Below are 25601 nucleotides of genomic sequence, written 5' to 3'. Positions count from 1 at the left end.
TCATACCAGATGTGTGTTCTGTAGTAAGAACAGTTTCTACTCATGTAGTTATGTTTGTTTTTCAATTTCTATGTATTTGTGGGTATATGTTCCCTCCCTCAAATTGGGATCCCAAATCTTCAAAAGAATTTGGATGAATACTGGTCTAGCCTGAAACTGGTCTTGTGAAAACACTCTGGTGTAGGTTATTGAAATACAGCCTTGGTAAGGAGACCCTGACTAAATAATGACCTTGCAGCTGCTAAACTTCGTGAAGCATATTTTGGATGGGTTTAAGCAGAATCAGTGGCTGAGGTGTTTAAAATAGTTGATTGCATTCTCTTCTTGGCTTCTGGTCTGCTGCTCTCCAGTTTCCAGTACATTTAGCAGATCCTGGAACTGTTGGGGTGAACTTCACTTCTTTATAGGGTATGGACCAGTGAGTGTGTCAGGCCAGAGGACAAGGGCTGGTGGATGGAGTGTGGGTGAGTGTGTCAGGCCAGAGGACAAGGGGTGGTGGATGGAGTGTGGGTGAGTGTGTCAGGCCAGAGGACAAGGGGTGGTGGATGGAGTGTGGGTGAGTGTGTCAGGCCAGAGGACAAGGGCTGGTGGATGGAGTGTGGGTGAGTGTGTCAGGCCAGAGGACAAGGGCTGGTGGATGGAGTGTGGGTGAGTGTGTCAGGCCAGAGGACAAGGGCTGGTGGAGTACAGACATTCCTGAGAGCAGCGTGGGGTAGGAGAGGTAGCCCGTGGAAATGCCCTGGGCTGACGTCACAGTGGGGCTGCGTCCGGCCTGCACGGACGGCACTGGGGCCTGTTTGCCAAGTGTGAAGCGCTGCCAGCCCTCGGTCCCCCTGCTGTGTGACAGCAGCGTTAGCAGTTGAAAGAAGTTAGAATTTGTGGCCACAAACAAGGAGGGACATGGTAACTTTTTTCATCTGTTGGGACCTAGCAAACATTTATATTCTCTAGAGCAGTGATTCTCAACCTTCCTAATGCTGCGACCCTTTAATACAGTTTAATACAGTGTGATGGTGACCCCCAACCATAAAATTATTTTCATTGCTACTTCATAGCTGTAATTTTGCTACTGTTATGAATCGTAATGTAAATCTCTGTTTTCTGAGGGCCTTAGGTGACCCCTGTTTACCCTCAAAGGGGGTCACAACACACAGGTTGAGAACAGCTGCTTTAGATACTGGTTATGCTTCATAGGTTTTGCACAGAAAGAAATCCATACTGTAGTTTTTACAGTACCTCCCTACTTTAAATAAGGAGAGAGTTTAGCAGTTGGTTATTATGTGATTGGTTTCGTTATTCTCACTGCCTATTGACTAGTGATCATTTAACGTCACAGCAGCCCGTGTGAGTATTCCCACAGCAAGTCCACCTTATTCTTCCATAGTCATTTTGTTGTTTTAACATGTTCTATGGAACATGTGAGGCAGAAGGTGCCTTTCTTGCTAACATTGCATGTTGCTTTTAACAGAATTGAATTGCATATGAAGTATGTATCTGTGAATTTGTGGAGTGTTCCTGTCCTTTCCTTTATGTTGATGAGAAACCCCCAAACTTAGGAATACTTCAGATTTGTATGTTATGACTTTATTCTTATTTTGTGGGTATAAGAGTATCTCACTTATGAAAAAACAAGCGGACATATTTTTGTTTTGTTTTCGAAAATTTCATACATGAGCACTGTACTGACGTCATCCTACCCATGCCCTCCTCCCTTTAGCTCCTCCCGTGTTCCCCAACTCAAACTCACACACACACACACACATCACACACACTCACACACACACTCACTCACACACTCACACACACCCACACACACTCACACACACACTCACTCACACACACACTCACACACACACTCACACACACACTCACACTCACACACACACTCACACACACACTCACACACACTCACACACACTCACACACACACACTCACACACACTCACTCACACACACACACACACGCACGCACTCACGCACTCACACATGCACACACACACACACACACACACACACGGGCACCCCTGCTGAGTCTCTTTAGTGTATGTTGCTCATATGTATGTGTTTTTTGGGCTGACCAACTGAAATTGGACATCTATCTTAAGGCTTGTTTCTGAGGGGGTGGGGAGGGGAAGAGGAAAAGAGGAGAGAGGGGAGGGAAGGGGAGAGGAGGAAGGAAGGAGAGTGGAGAGGAGGAGGGGAGAGGAGAGGAGGAAGGAAGGAGAGGAGAGGAGGATGAAAGGAGGGGAGAGCAGAGGAGGAGGGGAGGAGAAGGAAATGGCAGCAGATGTCCTGGTCTTCTGACTCTTAGAATCTTTCCACACCCTCTTCTGTGATGTGTCCTGAGCCCTAGGTGTAGGGTTTGTGGTGTAACTTCTAACCTGGGCTGGGCACCCCACGGTCACTTGCTCTCTACATTTTAACTGCTTGTGGATCTCCACAATAGTTTCCATCTGTTACAAAAAGAAGCCCTTTGATGAGGGGCGAGGCTTTGCTATTTTGTAGGTGTGAGGATACTTATTTCTAGGGATGGTAAGAAGACATCGCACTTGCCTGCTGGGGAGTGAGGTACGTTTGGCCAGTACAGAGAGTTGGTGGGGCCTGGACATGGGGTGCTAACAGGAATGGAACTAGAGGCCAGAAAGCTGTTGGTGGGAGGCTGGCACAGCTCTGTGGTGGCTCCAGGAAAGGAGGTGAGAAGGGGCTCAGATGTGTCCCGCCACAACAGAGGGACTCCTGGGAACACTGGTGTGCTGTGAGTTTCCTGAGGCCACCCCTGCTTGTTTCTTAGCCTTACCGTTGCCAGCCTTTCTTTCTGTTTGTCTTGGAGGAACTTGGTCAAGTGCAGTTGCTAAAGATGTTACAGAAGAGGTTGCAAAGCCGTGGATGATGGGATGTGATCTTCTGTTTGTGTCTGTGAAGTGAACCGAGGGGGCAGTGAGCTGGGAAGTACAAAGAGGTGCAGGAAGTGAGTGGGGAGAAACTGCTCTTGGTAAGAAAAGCATTTTCCATGGATAGTAGACCCAGGGAGCTCCCGACCTGTGGCTGTTAGGGTGTGGTTGGTAGTTTAGGTAGCTAGTCTCTTCCTGCTTGGTTCTAATTGGTTGCCCAGTTTTCTTTCCAGCAGAGTTGACCTTTCTTTGCATTTTGAACCCATCAGGTCACTTCCTCCCCAGGTGTGTCAGTATCTCCTGGAGGAGTGTGTAGGCAGGGCTCGTGGAAGCCCTAACAGCTAACACCATACATACATGATGCCATCTAACAGCTGGCATCATACATGAAGCAGGAATTCGATGATACTTTACAGCCCACTGTTTATCTTTAGAAATTGGAAACAGGCAGTAATGCACCTTTGTAGTGCAATGATAACAGTGTTTAAAACAATCAGGGGCTGGTGGGCTGGCTCAGTGGGTACGGGTGCTTGCCACCAAGCCTGATCACCTGAGTTCAATCCCTGAGACCCATGTTTTAGAGAGAACCAATTCCTGTTGTCCAGTGACCTCCACTCACCATCCACGGCATATGTACACACCTGCGTGTACACACACACAATACATGCACGCACACATGCATATGCGCACACACAGAGTAAATAAGAAGTAATTGTAACTAATGCCTTTTTAAAAACTAGGAAATCAATGACATTTGTACAACAATTATGAAGTTTTAGTCAGGAACTGGCTTCTGGAGACACAGCCATGCAGCTGAAATTGGCCATGGAAGGGCACCTGTGGACTCAGGTTTCCTTCCTCTGTTGTTGGAACGTACATATTTTTTCCAGTGTTGTATCTCACCTGAGGCCCACCATTTGTTCTGATTGTATTACTTCTTATTTGCTATTTAATGTAATTTCGTGACTAAGACTTTAAGAGCTGAGGTTTTGTGGGGGAGGGCTGTCTTTTATTCATAAGAAAAGTAGTTCATGTCTGAGTCTATTTTGAAAATGGTAAAGATGGCCGACAGTAGCTGGCCTTGCTCTAAACTTTCTATAAATAGATGCAGAGACATCTGTGAAGGGCATAGTGTGAATGTGGCAGACACGAATTGCGTCAATGCCCGTCCTGTAGCCAAGATTTCTTAGACTCCTTCAAGCTTCACATTCTTGAGGCATGAGCAGTGGAGTGGTCAGAGGAAATGCTGCCAGGCTGCCTCCTTAGGGAGCAGTGGGGGTCGCTTGTTCTCCCAAGGAGAAGTGTGGCCTGGCTTTGGTTTTATTCTCCAGGACTATCTCCCCACCCCCACCCCGGGCCTTCAGCAGTTTGAGCCTCCATTTCAGGCAGTTTTCCTAATGCCTAACTGGAAACTGCTGACAAGAAATCACTGTGGTGTTGCAGGGAGCTTTGGGTAGTAAAGAAGGGGGTGAGGAACCTTTCCTGGAACACTAGGCCATTAAGTGGTCTTTAGAGAAACAACTGAATTCCTTTTCCAAAGACACAGAGTGTTAGGTGAAACTCAGCAGGAACCCTCCCACCCCAGGAGCCACGGTCAGAGGGCTGAGTGGTGAGTGAGCACTGGCAGGACTGTGCAGGAAAGCAGCTCCTGGGCTTGCTTTGTCGGGACTGCAAGTTAAAAGGGGAGTCATTGTTTTCAAGATAGAAGTTGGCCATCACTCTAAGGACCCTTCATGTGCTTTCGGGTGCCTGTGTCAACCCCAGGATAGCAGCCTGGGCTCTCCCTGCCTCCTCTCACACCGTCTCACACTGGCTTGCCCTGCTGGCCCTGCATGGAGGTGAGGGCTGCCCTGCATGTGCATCCTAGAAGCCTAGCACCCAGGACAGTTACTTTGAAAAACCTTTCAGAGTTTTGGGAGACAGTTATAGTTCCGCTCACTGGGACCGTCCTTTACAAAGTGTCTGTTTAAAGAACTGCAGTGTGCAGTGGTGCCGACCACTGTGTTCAGATGCCCAGGCCAAGCTTGTGTTGACAAGTGCCTCTCCAGACAAGTTCAGTTTTGAGAGTGGCACTGCTGCTCCTGGGCCTTCTGAGCGCTGCTCTGCCTGCCCTTTCAAACTGCTGCTTCTGGAAGCGGAGGGGTCTCCACAGAGGGAGGCTGGGAAGGCTTGGTAGCTTTCTCTGTGATACCCTTGGTGACAATGAACTGTCCTTCATCAGTGTCCCTAAGTGGCTTTGTCAAGTAGAAAGATCACAACAGTTTCCTCAAGTATTCAAAACCAAGTTATGTCTCAGGTTGCTTTTGGTATACCTGTTCTGTCATCTCGTCTCCCAGACGTGGAAGTGACTTACTGGTCTCTGGAGGGAAAGCCATCTGACCTTGTTTGTAGCAGGTAAATCACTTATGAGGGAGCTGCTCCCATTTTACAGTTGAACAAACTCTTTAGGGACACCAACCAGCATGCCACGGCATAAATTCCTTAGCCCTCCATTTGCAAAAATTATGTGATTGCATGACCCTCAGAAGTCTCACATAAATTAAACTTACACCCAAATTGTATAGCCTCAGAACCTTCTAGTAATTGCTAGGTTATTGGAGCAACTGGACTCCTAAACCTACAACTCCATTTCTGTACTGGCTCAGCTCTCTTGCAGAGCCTGCTGCAGTGTTGGGCACTAGAAACTACTCAGCCGCAAGTGTTAGAGTGAGACAGTGAGTCTAATGAAGCCAGCTGGTTACATCCATGTAGAAACTAAAAAGCCTGTTAAGTCCGGTCCTATGAAGGAGGAGGATGGGGAGGACAGCGCTCTGCAGCCCAGCTAGTGTCTTTAGTTAGAGTAAAACTCAGAGACTAGTGTCTGCCCCAAGTTATTCCCACTATAGCTGCTCCTTGGGGAGCAGGACTCACCTGTTGGTTCTAAGAAGAACTGACTGAGGCTCCTTGCTCGGGGGCCATGTGCACAGGGCTTAAGTAGTTCAGGTTTGGGGTTCCTGCGATCCCTCAGGTTACATGGGTGAGGGTTAGGTAACTTATTTGTTGCTAAAAAGCTTTCTGTTTTTGTTGTTTTCTTTAATTATTGACTAAATGCAGAGATTCTTTTGCATTCTACCCTTTTTGCCCTTCTTTATAAAATGCACTTTGCCTGTTGCTAATGAAGGTTCCACATAGAGAGAGCTGTGTGTAGCTGTACACAGAGACCTGGTCAGCCCGCCTGGCAGGTGATAGCCTGGCTCACTGTGGGAGGGTGGCCTCCCTGCCCCTTTTGGGTGTGGAAATGTCCAGTTTTGACGGACAGCAGGAAGCTCTGTAAGTCTCACCTCACGGTGACACTGTGTGCGTCTTCACGGGGCTGTCTCATCTTTTAGTGTTAGTGTCTTGCAGTCAGAATGTCTGTTAAATCAGAGTTTCTCCATGAAGACAATTTCTCAAGTCATTTTTTTTAAGAGGGTGATGATAGAGAATAATTTTCACTTAATCACAAGGCAGTTTGTTGGGCTTATAAATTTGAAACAGTGAAGAAGAGCTATATTAAAGTTTTATTTTATGTGTATTTGTGTGTGCCTGAGTGTATCTATGTGTACCACGCATGTGTACAATGCCTGTAGGGCTAGAAAAGGGTGTTGGATCCCCCAAAACTAGAATCCCAGGTGGTTTGGAGCTGCCTGACATGGGTGTAGGGAACTGAACAGGGATCCTCTGTAAGAGCAATATGCACTCTTTTTTTTTTTTTTTTTTTTTTTCTTTTTTGGTTTTTCGAGACAGGGTTTCTCTGTGTAGCTTTGCGCCTTTCCTGGAACTCGCTTTGGAGACCAGGCTGGCCTCGAACTCACAGAGATCCACCTGCCTCTGCCTCCCGAGTGCTGGGATTAAAGGCGTGCGCCACCACCGCCCGGCTGCAATATGCACTCTTAACCACTGAGCCATCTCTCCAGGCTCTGAAGCATGCACTGTCTATGAAAAGACAGTCATTTTTACAGATTATGTGTTTTCTTTCTGTCTGAACAGGGCCGCAGGCATCCCCAGACTCTTCTGACCCCCTTGCTTTTATAAAAGGCTTAGTGAGAGGGAATGATAGCACTCAGCTCCATAACCCTTCAGAACTGCCCTGCAAGAAATTTCTGGGATGAAGGATTTGGTGGAGATGTACTGTGCCTCTGATAATGAGAAATGAGTTTGGAATGCTCTCAAAATTTTATATTCTGAATATGTGTGCATGCTTTGCGTGCACACGTGTGTGTGTGTGTGTGTGTGTGTGTGTGTGTGTGTGTGTGTGTGCGCGCGCGCGCACAATGTGCATATTTAGTTTCATGTTGCTTTAATGGGAAATGTTTTATATTCTTGTATTTGGTTTGAAGGATTTGATAAAGGTATTTCTCAGTAAAGTTTGTGAAGAAGTGTTTATAATTACAGTTTGTACTGATGGATTTTAAAAGGCTGGAGTAATATTCCATGGTAGAATAAGGCATTTTCTGTAGTTCACGTTGCCACAGTAACTTGCATCAAGACACACTTGACTTGGCATCCAGGCCTAGAGAATTTCAGTGATAATAAATATCCTGATTGCATCATCTTTATTTTCCCCAAGAAACAAGCTATTGTGACCTAATTATTTTATTTCTGGTTTTAGAAGACAGGGAACAGTTTGTCTGTTGTAGCATTTTGAGTAGAGCTGAGAAGCTGGGTGTATATATTTGAGACTGTTCCTTTCTGATAATGTGTCATAACGGAGCTCAGACTTGGAAATTTCAGTGTGACAGTTATTTAATGAAATGTGAAAGAAACAAGATGTCATGAGAAAGGAAGGAGTTATATCCGTTTGTTAATGTGCATGTCTAATATTAAATATTGGAATCTGGTTTTCATGGGCCACTGGTTTAGGAATACAATTACTTAATGTCAGCTTGTTAATACGTTTCATTTTGTGACATGCTGTGTTTTAGTCTTACTTAGGAACAAGTGTATGTAAGCAGAGAGAATGAAGTGTTTACTTGTACAGTAAGGTTAATTTGACTGTGTATTCAGACAGTTTCCAGGTGTCTGTACAAAGTAGGATGTGGCTTCAGAAGAGAGATCTTTCTTTTGATTTTATTCTCTACTGAAATTTACAAGATGGTAATTACTAGCAAGATTATTTTGAGTTAAGACATAGATGCTTTAGTAGAAATGTGGCGCTTGTGGGTGTGTAGGTGTGTGAACCTCACATGCACACGGCTCACTCATTTTAGAATGCATGGAGAATGGAAGAGTCCGTGGAGTCGGCTGAGGTACCTATAAACATTGCTGTAACACAGTGCTTTAGACTTGGCATCCTATGATGAAAGAAACTTACTGGTTCACAGTTCTAGATCAAGGTGTTGGCCCCTAGTAAGGGCCTTCTGTCTGCATAACCACAGGCTAACTAGGAGGAACAAGGACAGAAAAAGAGAAAGGGGAGCCCTGTATGAGGAGCCCACTTCTGAGACGGACAGTGGCATGAATCCACTCATAAGGATAGTGCCCTCTTGGCTTGATCACCTCTTAAAGGCCCCACCTCTTGATGGTGTTTAAATGGCAATTCAATTTCAGTGCATTGAAATGAATTGAATGTATTTTAGAGGGAACACTCATTCAGATCCTAGCATCTCTGTTTTAAACTCTGCCCCTTTCCCTGTGCCCGTTATATCCAATGTCACTGGTATTTAAATGTTCACATATTGCTATTGATGTGAATGAGGCCATCTTCATGGATTAAATGGATAATTGGGACAGTTGTTTCAGTTTCATAGCCATATTAACTTAGTATTCATTTATCTCCCCCCTCCCTTGACTCCATTGTTTTGATTAGCACACCTACCTGGGCATGCCATGCAAGAGATTTCAGGAAATATTCTGAACCTTTGAAGGTTGAATATTACTTTATCTGTGGTGTTCTTCCTGAACATGGCTGTTACGATGCTTTATTCCTAACTGTGTAAATGGATTAGAGGCCTTCCTTATCCTTTTGTGGATTAGCTTTGGTCTCTGTGGGGCATAAGCTGGAAAGGTCACACTGTGTTGTCCTGACACAGCCTTGGATGGAGTTCCTAGTCAGGAAGAACCCTGGCTGGCTGCTCTTTCATGAGGTAATTAGTTACAAGTGAACCACTTTTAAGTTTAAGTAAAACTTGATTTTTATATCACTTGAGACAGTTTTTAGTTTTGTGTAATTATATTCTTTAAAGGAAAAGATTGGTTACTGCAGAGTAGCTTTCCCAACACATTGGCTCCTTTTCAGTTTTCCTACATTCTGGGAAAGGAGTTTTTCCTCCAATGGCAAACATTAGTCATGTATTTAAAAAAAATTACTCATTTAAAAAGTAAAACTGTAGTTCCAAGCATATAGAAAGTGTACAGTATGAACACAGTAGTTCCAAGCATATAGAGAGTGGACAGCGTGAACTAATACAGTAGTTCCAAGTATATAGAGAGTGGACAGTGTGAACTAATACAGTAGTTCCAGGTATATAGAGAGTGGACAGTGTGAACTAATACAATAGTTCCAAGTATATAGAGAGTGGACAGTGTGAACTAATACAGTAGTTCCAAGCATATAGAGAATGGACAGTGTGAACTAATACAGTAGTTCCAAGTATATAGAGAGTGGACAGTGTGAACTAATACAGTAGTTCCAGGTATATAGAGAGTGGACAGTGTGAACTAATACAATAGTTCCAAGTATATAGAGAGTGGACAGTGTGAACTAATACAGTAGTTCCAAGCATATAGAGAATGGACAGTGTGAACTAATACAGTAGTTCCAAGTATATAGAGAGTGGACAGTGTGAACTAATACAGTAGTTCCAGGTATATAGAGAGTGGACAGTGTGAACTAATACAGTAGTTCCAAGCATATAGAGAGTGGACAGGACTCACACTCACTCTAGGCACAACCCTAGTGTCTGACTCAGCATACTCAGAAAACAAGGACTGTTGGGCCCTGTGGAGCAGTAGGCAGATGGGGTGAAGTCAGGCCACACCTTCTTTTCTCAGCATTGGTTCTTCTCAGTGGGTGAAGTTCACAGCACTTATCTCCAGGGTGACCACATAAAGCATGGTGTATTTCTGGGAACTAGACACCTGTTAATCCCTCTCCATCTCTGCAGATTGCCTTGGCTGCCCTGATGGATGGGGTCTGTGTGCAGATAATTCTGCTGTGCTCTGTACTTTAGGCTTTTCCTGTAGTGCTGTGGCCCATTTTCTGGACAGATGGGAATTCTGACAAGTGGTCACAATAGCCAGCTGCACATGTGGTCCTCAGCTCATGGGGAAGCTCTTCTGTGCTGTGTCGCCCAGGACTGTTGACATTGAAAGGTATGAACGGAGGCCTGCACCTATTTCCCTTCAAACACTCTCTTTGTGATTTGCTTTCTTTTGTGCTTGCCTATTGGATAAGTTGATGTCCAAATGGGTGAAGTGTTATTTTGTAAGAGTTAAGCATGAAGTTTACATGTATTTAATCACAGGACTTCATGTGACACAGAGACACTTGCTTTGCACACAAGCTGCCCAAACTTTAAAAAGTTATAATTAGTAACATTCATACCAGATCTTTTATTTTTTTATATGCTTACTAATATTGCATGTATTATGTATACATGTGTGTATTTGAAAGAGAAATTTTTTAGTGTTGGTAATTTCTTTAATCTTAAAATTAAATATTTAGCTATTCTTGTTCTCATTCTCAAAAGGATCTTGCTGTTTTAAATTATTCTCCATTGAAATAACAGACAGATAGATCACATTAGAAGTTACACTGTCTAACTGTGCAGTTTTATAAAATTTCTTGTTACAAAGGAAATTTTTTTAGGAGATAAAATGATTGTAGATCATTTTTAAAAAGTGTCACCGTCAGGACAAATGTGGTAATAATTAACTATTGCTATTTCTATTCTTGTTTTGTTCCAAAGACATTTGGATCATCCTCTCTAGAAGCATAGTGATTTTTACAGCCAGTACATTAGAATTTCATACAGCACAGTCTCCAGTCTTAGTCTTAGGGAGGCTGGGCCTCTAGCACACAGTCTTAGGGAAGCTGGGCTTCTAACACACAGTCTTAGGGAAGCTGGGCTTCTAACACCACACATGCTTTTCTGTATCTCTCACTGTAGCTTATACTTATGTTGTAAGTACCTACACAAAAGCTGAACCTTTTTTCCCCTCGGGGGCATTTTTGAGACTGAGATTTGATGCTGAAGAAATGATTTCATGATCTTTGACTGGAGCATTCCTTCTAGACTTTTCTTCTGGTTCAAACATGACTGTCCTGAGGTGTAAGGAGTAATGAAGGTCCGTGGAGTGGTAATATCTCTTCCTTCAGATCTTTGGGTTTTTATTAATTTAGTGCTTTCCTGTGCACTTGTTCTTGCTCATCGCCTTTTCTGCTGCAAATGGATTTACATAGCAGCAAACCAAGCCTTCAAGTTGTATAAAGATGTCACCAGCCATCATAATTCTACTCTGTACTCCAAAGAAGTCCAAGCTCATGGCCTTGATAAGAGTGATTACCAGGAACAAAAGCTTGGCTGAAATGAGCCTGGAGAAAATGGAATGTTTGAGAACGCAAGGAGTTTTGCTACAAAGAGGGACAAGAACTAGAAGCCCACGCAGGAAGTGGGGCTGCAAAAAAAGCTGTTTTGTTAGGATGCTTACAACAGCTTGCGGTAGTTTTAGAGAAAATGGCCCCCAAAGGGAGTGGCACTATTTATTTGGAGGTGTGGCCTTGTTGGAGGAAGTGTGTCACTGTGGGGGTGGCTTTGAGGTCTCTTTTCTCAAACTTCTCAGTGTGACAGTCAGCCGACTTCCTGTTGCCTCTGAGTCAAGATGTAGGACTCCCAGCTCCAGCACCACATCTGCCTGCATGCCACCATGCTCCCCACCATGATGATAATGGACTGAACCTCTAAAAATATAAGCAAGCCCAATTAAATGTTTTCTTTATAAAAGTTGCCATGATCATGGTTTTTCTTCACAGCAATAAAAATCCTAACCAAGACACAGCTGCTTAGATATTCTTTGACCTCTTAGGTAGGGACAGAAACAAAAATGGTGGAGAGAGTGGTGGTCCTGGATGGGCATGGTACCCTGGCTCCTGGGCCTGTGGTGCCAGCTCTCCAGGCATGCATGTCCAGGACCTCCAGAGGCAAGCGCTTACTCAGGCCTCAAGCTGGAAGACTTTTCACTCTCAAGGGTTTGCTCTTCTTTTGTGCAGAAGATTGGGTCAGGTACCAGCGGAAAAAAGCCATGAGCTTTAGCCAAAAATGAAATAAAAACTTGATGAGGAATTAGGAAGGGAGGGGGACCAGTCACCTCTTCTCCATGAGCAGTTTCTGAGAACAGCTGCTATTCCTCCCTCCCTTTCACTGTAGCTTGAATCTTAAAAAGTTCTTATTAATAAGACAAACCCCGGGCCAGGTATTGGGGTGACATGCTGGATGGTCAGAGAAACAGAACAAGTCACAGCTAACCTCACCTGGCCAACTTCTCAGCTGGTCTTGTTTCCTCAGACTGGAAGCTTCTGTGTCCTCATCCCAATGGCTCTCAGCTGAACTGCTGCTTCAAAGCCTGAAGCTTAATCAGCCAAAATGCTTCTAGTTCCTGGTCCTCACGCCTTATATATCTTTCTGCTTTCTACCACCACTCCCTGGGATTAAAGGCGTGAGTCACCATGCTTGGCTGTATCCTTGAACAGATGGATTTCTGCCTCTGGAATGCTAGGATTAAAGGCGTGTGCTACCACTGCCTATCCTTTATGTTTAATATTGTGGTTGTTCTGTCTCTGACCCAGATAAGTTTATTAGCATGCACAATATTTTGAGGAACACAATACCACATTTCCCTTCTTTTTGTCTAAAATTAAAAAAAGCTTATAACTAATATAAGAAAAATTATATCCAATAAGTATATACAGTATACACAGTCAAAATTACATTAACGATGTCTAGTCCATTAACATTTGACAGATTCAGATAAAAAACTCCATTAATATATAACAATGTCCAGTCCAGTAACATTTGACAAATTCAGACAAAATTTCATTACTTATCTTATTTAAAACAAGTAGTTCCTTTTTAAAAGTAGATTCCATAATCTACCTTTTTATCTTATCATATCCATATTCTTTCTTTTTTCTTTTCATAATAGATTCAGTAGTCTACCTTTTGTCATTTTTATATCTTCCCCTTTTTCTTCAGTGTAGATTCAGTGATCTACCTATTTATCCTATTTCTTTATCTTTTTTCTCAGAGTAGATTCGATGATCTATCTCATATCTTATTCTCTTTTTCTTTTTGCTTTCTAGGGGTGAAGATATCTTTAGGGAATCTTGAAAAGAAAATTTTTGAGTTACTTGTCAAGTCCTGTATCATTTGTCCAGTCACCGATAGTAGGAAAGTTCAGGGCTTGTCACAAGTCCTTGCTCGAGTAGTCTGTCAGGCTGGATCATCTCAGCTAGTCCTCTCGAAATTGTCCTGACCAGTTTGTAGTCCAAAGTCAATCTTTACGTGCTGTTAATCAGCTTAATGGCTTTATCATAGTCCACGTGGAATCATCGTTGTAGGATCCTGTCATCTTTCTGAAGATTTCAAAGTCACTGTTAGGTGTGGTCATGGTTCCCTGCAGACTTTTTTGGGGGGGGGGTTGGAGCAATCACAGTCTGATAAATGTCTCTTGGAACCAGGAATGTTCTTCCCTAGAAGAGAATATCTTCACAGCAATTTCTCCCCACCATTTGTCTTGCCAAACTTTTCCAAACTGACCTTTGCTGATGCTTTCTTGTAACATGATGGTCCTGGCAATTCTTCTCTGAACAAGCAGCAGTAAACCCTTTGTCCCAGGTAGCAGCATCACCACAGTCACCAACACGATGAGAAGAAGCCAGCAACGTGGAGCAGCAGCCGCTGCCTCCATGGTCCCACTGCCACCGTTTGTGCCTGGGCCCTGGCTGAAGCTTCTCTTTAGCAAGCCTCCCAGGCCGCCCTCAAACTCGGGATCCTCCTGCCTCTGCTTCCTTCAGCAACTCCAACTGGCATGCACCACCACAACTGGCTGAGTGTAGCTCAGGCCTGAGCAAGCAGCTTTTTCGTGATTTCGTACCACAAACGTTGGGCGCCAGATGTAGCATAAATCTTTAAAAGTTCTTATTAATAATTTATAATTATTAATTTTTGTTATTTTTGTTAATATTTGTTAATTTATAATAACAAACCCGGACCAGGTATTAGGGTGAATTCTGGAAGATCAGAGAGACAGAACAAGTCACAGCTAACCTCACCTGGCCAACTTCTCAGCTGGTCTTGTTTCCTCAGACTGGAAGCTTCTGTGTCCTCATCCCAATGGCTCTCAGCTGAACTGCTGCTTGAAAGCCTGAAGCTTAACCAGCCAAATGCTTCTAGTTCCTGGTCCTCACGCCTTATATATCTTTCTGCCTTCTACCATCACTCCCTAGGATTAAAGGCGTGAGTCACCATGCTTGTCTGTATCCTTGAACAGATGGATTTCTGCCTTTGGAATGCTAGGATTAAAGGTGTATGCTACCACTGCCTGTCCTTTATGTTTAATATTGTGGCTGTTCTGTCTCTGACCCAGATAAGTTTATTAGCATGCACAATATTTTGGGGAACACAATACCACGCTTCCACTGTGGCCAGCTCTGCCAAAATGGCCTGGAGGCCGGCCTGGGTCGAAAGGAGCTTCATTCTCAAGCCATGCAGGAACAGCATGGGCGCCTGGGAGAGAAGCCACCTCACATTGCACATGCACAGTGGAGCCCTCCCTCATTTGGGAGAAGCCCAGTTCCCTGAGCCCTGGGGATGTGTGCCGCATTTGTTTGTGTACCGCTCTGTTTTCCTAATGATCTCTTCTCATATTATCATTGAAGATTAATTTAATTTGCTTTGGCGTAACCCCAGTACCTCCTCCTCCTCATTATCTAATTCAGGGCTTCTTAAGCTTTCCTACTAGCAACTCCTTTCTATTTGTGGTTATAAAAGTATATAAAATAGATATGTAAATTAAACACTTAATGATAATCAACTATAGGTATTTCTTAAATAATTAAATAATTCTGTAATAAACATAATTTTACCATTTATTAAAGAGTAAAGAAAATTTGTATGCAAATGAGATGGGTGCAGTGTTTATACTGTTTGTCTAAAAATGAAATACACTGTAGTGGTATTTGCTCTGCCCATGACCTTGGGCCTGAAGGAGGTGGTGCTTCCTTCTTTGTGTGTGACCTCTTGAAAGGGAGAAGGGTCATGTGGGTCTTTTTTTTTTTTTTTTTTTTTTTTAATCCTGGTGTGATCAGACACCTGAAGGCCTGGGAATTGAACCCAGGTCCTCTGGAACATCAGGCAGTGCTCTTTACCGCTGAGCCATCTCTCTTCCTTCCCCTAAGCATGTTAGGGATTGTGGTAGGAAAGGTCTTTGTTCCTATGATTAAACCACTCTTTTCTGTGAGAAGAAATGTTTTCTGTGGGGTAAGAACACTTCACATCATAACATAGTTAGTTGTCTTGCGTCTGAGTGAAGTTGTGTCAGGCAGGTGACATGATGACGTGCACTGCCGAGTGTGCATGTTGTATGTTCAGAACTCCAGCTGCAGTGAAGTCATGCATTGAAGTCATGTGATGGCATGAATGAGCACTCCCAGGAAACACTCACGCATTTGACTTGGAGCTGATTCATGGTCATTGTGCATTCATGTACTTTACTATTGTCAGAATTTTCATGGACCCTACATTCAGTTACACAATGCCATATGGACTTTATTCAGCCAGCATTAAGTTAGAGACATTGGGTCATAGCAAACCATTTAATAAGCTTTGGTAGTATAGTTCAGCCACTTCTCTGTGTCCATAGGAAGAAATCCCCATTAACAAGAGGAAATACTGGATCTAGCCAGTTTGTGTACCCAGAACCTTTTAAGACTTTTCCAGAAAGCTTAGTCAGCTGCTTCCCAGAAGACTCTTTGATAAGCAGTGCTGTTTTTGATAGGAATGGATTGTTCTGCCAGACCTCCCTTCATATCTCCCTTCCATCCCATAATCATGAGAGTGCAGTAAAGATGGTAATTTAATCTGGACTGCCTGGCACAGTCTGTTTGTGCCCCACTCTCCTCCCATCCACCAGCACCGTGGTCTCAGGAGCTCTGGTCTTTGGGAAGTGATTAGGGCCTGAGAGGTCAGGAGTGGAGTTAATCCCTTTATGAAATGGACCACAGAGAGCTGCTGCCCTGTCCCTTCTGCCATGTGACAGTGTAGCAGGAAGGCAGCACCTGTGGGTGGGGCAGATTCTCTTCATACAGCACATCTGACAGTGCCAGCCTTCAGAACATACTACACCTTTGTTCTTAGCAAGCTATCCCTTTGTTTGTGTTTTGTTAAGTAGCTCAACACACTAATACACGAACTCCCATGCAGTATCCTTAAAGTTTTTATCATAGGCTCAGTGCACAGTAGGCCATTGGTAAATGCTTTTATTTACTTAGTATTTTAGTGTGTGCATCCATGCTGTGTAGGGTAGAGGTCAGAAGAACTACTTTGTGTAACTGATCCCTTTCTTCCAACTTAAGTGGGCTCCAGGAGTTACACACAGGCTGCCAGGCCTGTGCAGCCACACCGAGCCCTCTCACCGAGTAGCTGCTCTTGGAAGGAATCTGGTGCCACATTAATTCTTTTCTTGAACAATGGAGTACCTTAGCTAAATGCCTGGCTCCGGAATGTCTGCATTCAATATTGGCTCTCTTGCAGTGACGTGTGACCATGAGCATCTGCTCTGAGAAGGTCTCTTCTGAAAGGTGGCAATGATACCTATCTGGAAGAGCTCTTGAGAATTAAATAAAACAGCATATTTGGAGCACTTAGAACAGAGCCTGGCGTGGCGAGCATGTGCAAAGGACTGTAACAAAAGCTGCCAAGCGCTCCATACTGGAACATGAGAAACTCCAGTCTCCGCTGCTCTTTCCATAGCACTGTCGCTGAGTGTTGAAGCCTGGGTCTGTGAACTCTGAAGAGGAGCCTCCATCTTCCTGCCTGGTTCACAGCACTGTGTCACTTGGATATTACGGTGCATTTCTATCAAGGTTAATGAGTTGATTTTAAAAACCCATGGACTGTGATGAGCATCCTGGTGTGTTTTTCTTAGACATCAGGCATTTGTGATGTTTCTTTCCATGTGAGTTTAAGAGCTGTGCAGTCTGTTCCATCTCTGCTCTCGGATCCAGAAGTGTAGACTGCAGAGTGAAGGTTTCCTGTGGTCAGGGCGTGTCTTCCACAGGGCCCACAGTCATCTTGGCCTCTCATAGGTCTATAAAGAGGCAGAGTTCTTGTGGCCTGGTGTGCCTGGAGATGCTCCCCAGCCTCTCTCATGTTCTTAGTTCTCAGTTCCGTCTGTACTGGTTTCCAGCTGGTAGAACTGAAACTTTTAAGTGGTGTCTGTAGTTGGTGGATGGAGACATGAACCACCACATATGTGTTCAAGGTAGTTCCAAACCCAGGGTTAAAGTATACCCTGGACCCAGTCTGCTGACTGTTAATCCATGCCCTTCCAATTTACTGCTTTTCCATCAATTTACTCAGCTCAGTAAAATCACAGTAATAGGGCATAGAGCAGTAATCTGGTCTGTTAATTAGAATCATAATCATGAAGTGATATTTTCCAGTGGTGTGGGAAGACTTGGTACTTACTAGCTGTGGAAACACATTTTTATAACAAAAGCGTGTCTCTTTTTAGCTATGTTCATTCTTGTTGGTTATGATATATGGTGGCATTTCCTAACATCTCAGTTTTTAAAGTGTTTTCTTATATTCACTTTGTTACTAAAATAAGTTTTATGTGTTAGAAGTCTTTAATGTAGCTAGTGTTAAGTAGGCCCACAGTAAGACTGAAATCCTTAGCAGAGTGTAATTACTGGTTTTTAACCCATACTTGGTAAATAAGTGAGTAGTCCCAGGAAGAAAAATGGTTCTATTTCTGTACCTGTCATTTCTCATCAGAGTAAATGGTGTGTTTGAATACTCCTTGATCAGGCTCAGAGTGGAGTGCTAATTGAGTGTCTGCGTGTGGGCCCTGTGGCTTTGTGCAGTTGTGTTCTGGTGGATTGCTGGACAGTGCACTACTTATGTAGCCCTGGCTTCCTAGTGAGGACTCAGCTTCCATAGCAGCCGACTTAGCAGAAACCTCTGTCTCAAGACATCTAAGTGGTCAATCAGTAATGGCTCTGAGAAATGCAAATTACAATAGGAATAATAATAAGGGCTGTTACTTATATGATTATGGCATGATGAGCCCTGCTTTAAGCATTGATGTTCATTGCTATTGGTCTTGACAAATTTAAGGATTATTATTCCCATTCTAGAGCTAAGGAAACTAATTTGTCTAAAGCCACATAGCCAATGAACAGCAGGGTCGGGTATCCCAGGGATGTTAAAATATGTCATGGGTGTGCTCTTTCTGCCCATACAGACATCACTAATCGATGATATATGTTCATGCTGAGCCTGATGGGCCTCTTCTACGTTCATTTTGACATCTATAGCTCCCCAGGCTTAGCAGGTCATATAAAACATGGGGCGTGCTTGGCTGTCAGTATGCCTGTATTTAACTTTCTCTTGACTTCTGCTGGGGTGTTGAGTTGAGCTGGTGTCTTTGTGAAATGACACATCAGACAAATCATTGCTCTGATCTACAGGAAGAATGAACACACAGCATTCTCTATGTACATCCTGACTGGTGTGGACACTTGGATTAATATAAGTCATTTCCACTCTGATAACATTTAAACATCATTTCCATGTAGAAAATATTTTAGTTGATTATAGACATATAATCAAATTATCATACTTGAAAATAAATTTTGAAATGGATCTGTGAAATAAATTTTATATAACAAGCAGTAACTGGCTAGATAAAATAATAAAAGTAAAACATGAAATCTTGTTAGGACAAATATTACAGCTGTCTGCCTGCTCTACTCTGATTAAAGGGAGCATTTTCAAATTTTAAATTTAAAACAATTTCTGTGCTTAGTCAAAAAGATGCTGTCGTTGCTCCCCTTGCCACTTGATCTAAGGCCCTGCACCCCCATCGGGTCCTGGAAGATCACCTGAGTGCAGGGCTCAAGCCAGAGTTGGGGGCCAAAGACAGGAATACCCACAGTAAAAATGTCTTATTCCTGTCTAGTGCTCAGTGTTTAAACTTCTAGAAGATACTCTTCAATTATACTCTCTGAAGTCAGGGACAGAAAACTGAGAAACAGAAAATAATTTATATCAAAATATATCTCCATTGATAGGCCACTGAAATGAAATGTAGTCCAAACAAACGCTCAGGGCCGCTCCTTGACTGCTGACCCTTGGATGTCCCCTCCAGGGTGCTTGGTTACTCATCACAGTTTGCAAAGACGTGGACATTTCTTAATAAGAAAGGTTGACTTATGAAATAATTGAAATTATTTTATTTGAATTTTTTTGTAAAATAAATGAAACTAAGAGAAATAACTTGTTAGTGGTGTTTCTTCAGTTTTCCTCTGCCTGTTCCCAGGCATGTTTCTTTTCCCCTATTGATAAGGACCTTCTTCAAGATCAGAGGGCAGTGTCTCTGACCACGATTTCACCAGCTCAGCCTGATGGCTGTTGGCAAGGCCTTCGTGCCCAAGAGGCGTTTCTAATGCCCTACTCAGTACTCGCTTCCTCTCTCCATCCTGTGCCTGTCCGGCAGTCAGTCTCCAAAGCTGGAGTCTGTGCTTTCTGCTTCTGTGCTTATCCACAGGTGTGTTTGCTCCAGAACCACGGGGGAATATCCATCCCTGTTTGTTTCAAACTTTTGAAAACCTGGAAGATCTCACAGACAGATGTAGTGTTTCTTGTTTAGTTGGGTTTATATTTTGTTTTGTCTCTTCATTTGGCTTGTTTGGGGTTGTCTGTCTAATCTCTTTGACTCTAAAATCTAATTCCTGCTTTGTTTGCTTTTGGGTGCTAGGATAAGGGCCCTTTAGATTTAGATTAAGCTTTTGCTTCTCTTGGGTCTGAGATTTTAAGATCTCCCAATAATCCTGTACTGTAATCCTCATATCTAGATTTTTTTTGCAATGTCACCTTCATTAATCTGAATATTGTTGCTTTCTGTTCTTAAAAGTCCTGGTTTGGGACATAAGACACAGCAGGGGAATCTTTGTTGATGGTGTGGTCATCGCCATGTGAAGATCTTTGAGTGAACAGCAGCCTATAAACTGTAAAGTTCTGTACAGGCCTTATGTTGTTCTTAGGCAACTATAAAGGTTAACAGCTCAAAAATCACCCAAGTTTTCATCTGGAGTTTAAATTGCTTGTAAAGAAAGTTGTCTGGTAGCATTTGGCCATGTCTGACTACATGCCACGGTGTCAGGATGTTTGTTTCCTCTGCCTCTTTTTGACTTTGGCTCTGTGTTAGTGTCTGTCCTATTGGAGTGATGCTCATTTACATCACTTTCCTGATGTAATGAAATTATTGTTTGAAGTTCATTTACTAGCTGAGTTCTTTGTCTTATTAGTTTCATTTCTAATGGTTTATAAAATTGACCTAATTCCTTTATTTTTTTTCTGGGCATAAACTTTTATGAATGAATTTGCTTCATTTTTATTGTTGGTATTTCAGGGAGAACTTTCTCCCCTGTACTTGAATAATATTAAATGAGAAAATGTTCTTACAGGCTTCTCAAGTTTTCATAAGAAAGCAAAAATCTGGATAGTGAGAGATTAAAAATCAAGACAAAGCTGTTTTATTTTTATATGAAGTCATTATTGTCAGTTGTGAACAGGTGTATTTACAGTCTTGAACATGAAGAATAATCAGACACCAGAGGTTCCTATTGCATATTCATTTGCTGGACTGTTATGTCATTCTGAATTTCCACAGGAAAGGGACTGTGGTACTCTGACCACAGGGGATTAGAAGTTAGAAATGGAGCGGAGTTGCCCAAGAGCTGCTGAGGCTGGAGGGCTGACCTCAGCAGCTCTGCTGTCAAGGCTAAGGTCATGCTCCTGAGGACTCGTCCTCCTGGGACAACCCTCCATCACTCAGGAAAATCCCAGCTCTGGCTCCCTGGATGGAGATGGAATTTACCAGAATCTGCCTTCCTGATGAAGCATCTTGCCAGAGACACTGCGATAAAACACCACCCCAGGTGGTTTCTGTGGACTCCTTGTACAGGCAGGAGTTGAGTGTCAGAAACTGCCCCTTGCTGCAGGGCCCCACACACTGGGGACACCACCTTGCCTCATGAGCTGCTAGATGGACCAGAGAGTAGAACCTGCCCTGTATTCACCTGTGTTCCTTTGCCAAAACGTCTCGTGGTTTGACTGTTTACAAGAACTCATAGGGGCCCAGACATATTTTCATAGACCAGGCAAGAGGGTTAGGTTGGATTGTAGAAAGCAATGTCCTATGTGCATAGCCTACGAACTTTCATGATGCAAGGATACTCACCTTGACTTCATTTCTGTTGCAGTGTCTGTAAAGGAGTTAAGTTGTTAGATACTGTCGTTTACTCTGGTTCTAAGGAAACTACTGGTGCTTTTCAAGTTGTCTGTAGAATGAGGTAAATCTTGGAGAACCACTGTGTTGGAAACGAGCAGATCTTGGTAACACACAGAGGAGAGAACGGAGCTCAGCTAGGCAGTTTCTTTTCTGCAAGAAGAGTGCGCCAGGCCAGACTGCTGGCCAGCACCAGGGCAGGACGCGCCCTTGGTTTCCTTCTAACACAGGCAGTAACTGGCTTCCCCATCGACGGGGGGCCAACCTCACGGTCTTTGTGTAATCCCATAGTTTTTAATTAAGCGAAGGAAATGAAGGAAAGAAAGGAGGGTGGACCATATAGGTCACTTAAGTGCCTTTGGGTAAGTAAGAGTTTTACCAGCTGAGGGGCTAAAACATTTGCATAAAGGTTTTTCAAGGTGCTGGTGGGAGAAAAGATTTACACGTAAGTCTTCAAAGGTGGGAGAGAAAGATTTGAATTCCTATCATAAGCAAAAGTTGACAGTGTTTGATAGAAAAGACTAATATTTAATATTTCTTATAGATGTCAAAGCCAGTTTTTTTTTTTTTATTTTAAAGGAGTTATATGATTTCATGCTATTCTTTGCTATAGTGATGAGAACACAAGCACAAATACCACACAAGCCTCAGGCAGTGGGTGTGGCACCCGTGGGACTTCATCCTGACTGAAGTGGAAGGAACATCAGTGCTTGGTTGTCTGCAGAGGAGCTGTCTTTAGTTTAAGAGTAGTCAAAAGTGTGTGAGTGGGAGTTAAGAAACATCCTGCTAGAGCCTGCCTCCTCCCTCCCTCCCTCCCTCCCTCCCTCCCTCCCTCCCTCCCTCCCTCCTCCCTCCCTTCTTTCTTTCTTTCTTTCTTTCTTTCTTTCTTTCTTTCTCTTCTTTCCTTCTTCCTTCCTCCCTCCTTCCCTCCCTCTCTCTTTCTTTTTTTTGGTTTTTTGAGACAGAGCTTCTCTGCGTAGCCCTAGCTGTCCTGGAACTTGCTCTGTAGCCCAGGCTGGCCTGAGATCAGCCTGCCTCTGCCTCCCGAGTGCTGGAATCTGAGGTGTGCGCCACTGCCGCCTGGCAGCATTCCTTATTAAAGGAAAGGAAATTCAGACTGAAGAGGTGGCTCAGTAGTTAAAGTCACTGACTCTTCTTCCAGAGGACCCAAGTTCGTTCCCCAGCTCCCACATTAGCTTCCCACCAGGGGACCTGATGCCTTTGGCTTCCTAAGGCGCTGCACTCACATAATAAAAATAATATAAAAAAAAATTGAAAAACACAAAAATTCATGTGCTAAAATATAATACAGCTATACTATTTGATAAGCCCAGGTGTATGTCTTAGCATTAGTCAAACAAAATGTGATGATCAATGAACTATGTATGGCTTAGGCTTGACAAGCTGCGCGGAGAATCAAGAAAATTCACCAGGCAAGATCACCCTTCCTGCGATGGAATAGGGGCCACGCCTACAGCTTCTCTAGCTAGGAAGAGGCTGAGGAAGACTGTCTCAAGCTCCTTAGAGTTCTGATATTCTCTGCTCTCTTCTGAAGAGACAGGCCCTTGGGTGAGCGTGGGGGTCCAGCCAGGTAGTGAACACAGCCCACTTCATATATAGCTAACTTCGATATACAAGTAGCAAAGTTCTTGCTATGAACTTACTGGGTCTCTATAGTTCCATATTGTCTGCTGTGTCCATCTCCTCTTCCCCGCACTCAGCAGGCAGACGCTATTGGTAATTACATGAGCGTTCAACGATGTGCTTTCTAGTATACTCCTAACTGACTGGTGACTCCCAGCTGTATCCCAGAAGCCTTTCCTCTTTCTTCGCATTGAGCTCGACTGTTCCATTCGCTAGGCGCAGATTAGGCCCCCAATGAAATGAGCGTCAAGAAAAGTACATGAAGGAAGAGGAAGGGGGGAGGCTGACCGCTGCTGTAGAGAAGACATCGTGTAGAGAGTCTAGCCCTAGTGACTACTGCTGTTTACAAGGACAGATTCTAATAATCATAAGGATTTCTGATATAGCATAGTGTAAGGGAAACACATCAAAATTATAAACCATATATTTCTGCACACGTACACTATAGAAAAATTATACGAAAAGCTGATTAGATGGTATATGTCTTTCCAGTTACGACGAAATATAGATGCTAAGAGGAACCAAAGGCTATTCGGCAACGCACTGGGAAACACATGTCTCTAAATAAACATATAATGCCGACTAAGTGTATGGATGCTTTGGCATCCATCTAGGTGATCATTTGGGATCAAACCAAGAAAGAAAGAAGGTGGTCCAGTTCTCACCTCATGCACTAAAGGGAAGTAATGACAGATTTAAAGAATAGAAATCAGAAAGCTCTTAAGCTAAGGTCGTGGCACATCTCAGAACCAGACAGACATGTCCGTCATTTATATAGAAACTAAGTGCCAGTTCACTCGCGGTAACGGGAGCTAGGATAGAATCAAACTGGGCTTCAAATGGTGCCAGAACGACATCATCGCTACAACAAAGTTACACAGACATCAATTACCCATGTAAGGGAGACACATGATTTGAGGCGACTCGACTCAGGTATGGATAGAAGGAAACCTTGACCTCATGAATCTTATGAGTCACGTGTGAAGAATCTCTGACAAAACGACCAGATCATTTAAGTGACACAAGAACTTCTAAAAAAAGAGAGAAAGAGCGCCCCTACCATTAGGAAATTGCCTTCATAGCTCAGTGCAGATTGAGGTCCATCATCGTCCCTATGTAAACTATAACCTCACTAGCAACAGTGATTGCCCGAGACGGGACAAACCTATGGGCCGCTGCTCAAGAGTCCGTCATCGACAACACGTAGGCCAGATAGGAGTATTAGAATAAATCGCTTAAGAAATTGATAATATGTGGGCGGCCCAAGGCCCTCTACCTCTATAGGCATGGGTGAGACATCTAGAAAATGATGAATGGCTCAAGTTATGAAAACTGGGTCCACAAAAATCCATCACATGCAGAGTAGTATTTGTTTCTAGGAGACCCCTCTGACAGAAGGTGATGTGGCCCTTTATCTGAAGCTCTTAACTGCACTAAACATAGAGAAGATAGAATTACAGCTCATGAAAGCAGTCTTCGAAAAGCCGTAGTGATATTTCATTGTACCGCTGATCGTGAATTGGTCTAGTATAAATGACAATCGATTCATACAATCCCTTACCCTCCTACCATCTATATCACGTAACGCAACAGGTCTCTAACTTAGAGATCGTAGATGCACATCAGCCCAGCACGGCACCAGTGGCTTAGTAGATGTATTTTTTCGTCTATTCTGAGAGAAGAACCTATAGACGGAAGGACTATAGATCAGCAAATAAGCTATATGTCTGAGTACATATACTAATTGGGTTTGGGCCTTTTTTGGAGGGGAAGAACATCCCCAATTGTATGTGGTGAATGGTACACAGGTCAGCCATCTCCTTACTTGACTATGGAATTTTGCCCTGTAGAAAATGTGTTTAATATCCAAACAAACGGGATGTGCAGGTTACAGGAAATCCAATGCTAGCGAGCCTATTAAGCAAGATAAGACAGAAGCTACGCCGCCAGTAGAACGCCCTAAGAAGAATGAGCTGTGACCTCTATCATGGATCGTGATACAATAGGGTACTTGTACACAGGTGTAACGTGCTCCAGTTACAGTCTTATCTTTTCATGAGAAGTTACCACAAGTTAAACTCTTTGAAATATTGAGCTCTCACACTGCTTAACTAATAATGGAAGTTCAACCTTCGATAACAGATAAAAGGCTTGCTGCCACGTTTATCCTTAGATGGGTCCTGAACTGGCCTGAGACACAGGAGAACGTATACGTACCTTAGATGAACAAGTTAGATTTCCAAAGTCTCACTTAATCACATTAAGCGTCCGATAATGAAAAATCTAACATCTATTATCAGAGACCGTATTCGAAAGAGAGTATTGACTTCTCATTCATCAGCAATCCAACCACATGTCACCATTGTCTCTCATTGAGCGGTAAGCGAATAGAGCACGGGAAATTTGTCCCATCCAGAATAATGAGGCGTGACAGCTGGGGAGGGACAGGGAGGGAGAAGGGTGAAGCAGGGAGGCCCCAAGCAGTTTGGACCCCGAAAGGGTCCAGAAGAAACCAGGGAGAACACCGAGAGTACG

General features: G+C 43.5%; 1 protein-coding gene and 1 pseudogene across 2 annotated transcripts in view; both read left to right on the top strand.

The window, feature by feature from the left end:
• The window catches only part of LOC119087727, a 298948-nt pseudogene that overhangs the window by 133331 nt on the left and 140016 nt on the right, over positions 1 to 25601 (top strand).
• Rassf8 (Ras association domain family member 8) overlaps positions 1 to 25601 on the top strand; it is an 80999-nt gene that overhangs the window by 22744 nt on the left and 32654 nt on the right. The window contains exon 1 of one of the 2 annotated variants that reach the window (XM_037203991.1): positions 2342 to 2568. The exons of the other annotated variant lie outside the window; for it this stretch is intronic. The gene's annotated coding sequence lies outside the window, so the exon portion shown is untranslated. Of the gene's footprint in view, positions 1 to 2341; positions 2569 to 25601 lie in introns of those variants that run through there. 2 annotated transcript variants of the gene reach the window in all.

This window comes from Peromyscus leucopus, chromosome 3 (genome assembly GCF_004664715.2).
Source record: "Peromyscus leucopus breed LL Stock chromosome 3, UCI_PerLeu_2.1, whole genome shotgun sequence".
NCBI classification, from domain to species: domain Eukaryota; kingdom Metazoa; phylum Chordata; class Mammalia; order Rodentia; family Cricetidae; genus Peromyscus; species Peromyscus leucopus.
The sequence above is the reverse complement of the archived record's forward strand: the minus strand, read 5'-3'. Positions and strand labels throughout refer to the sequence as shown.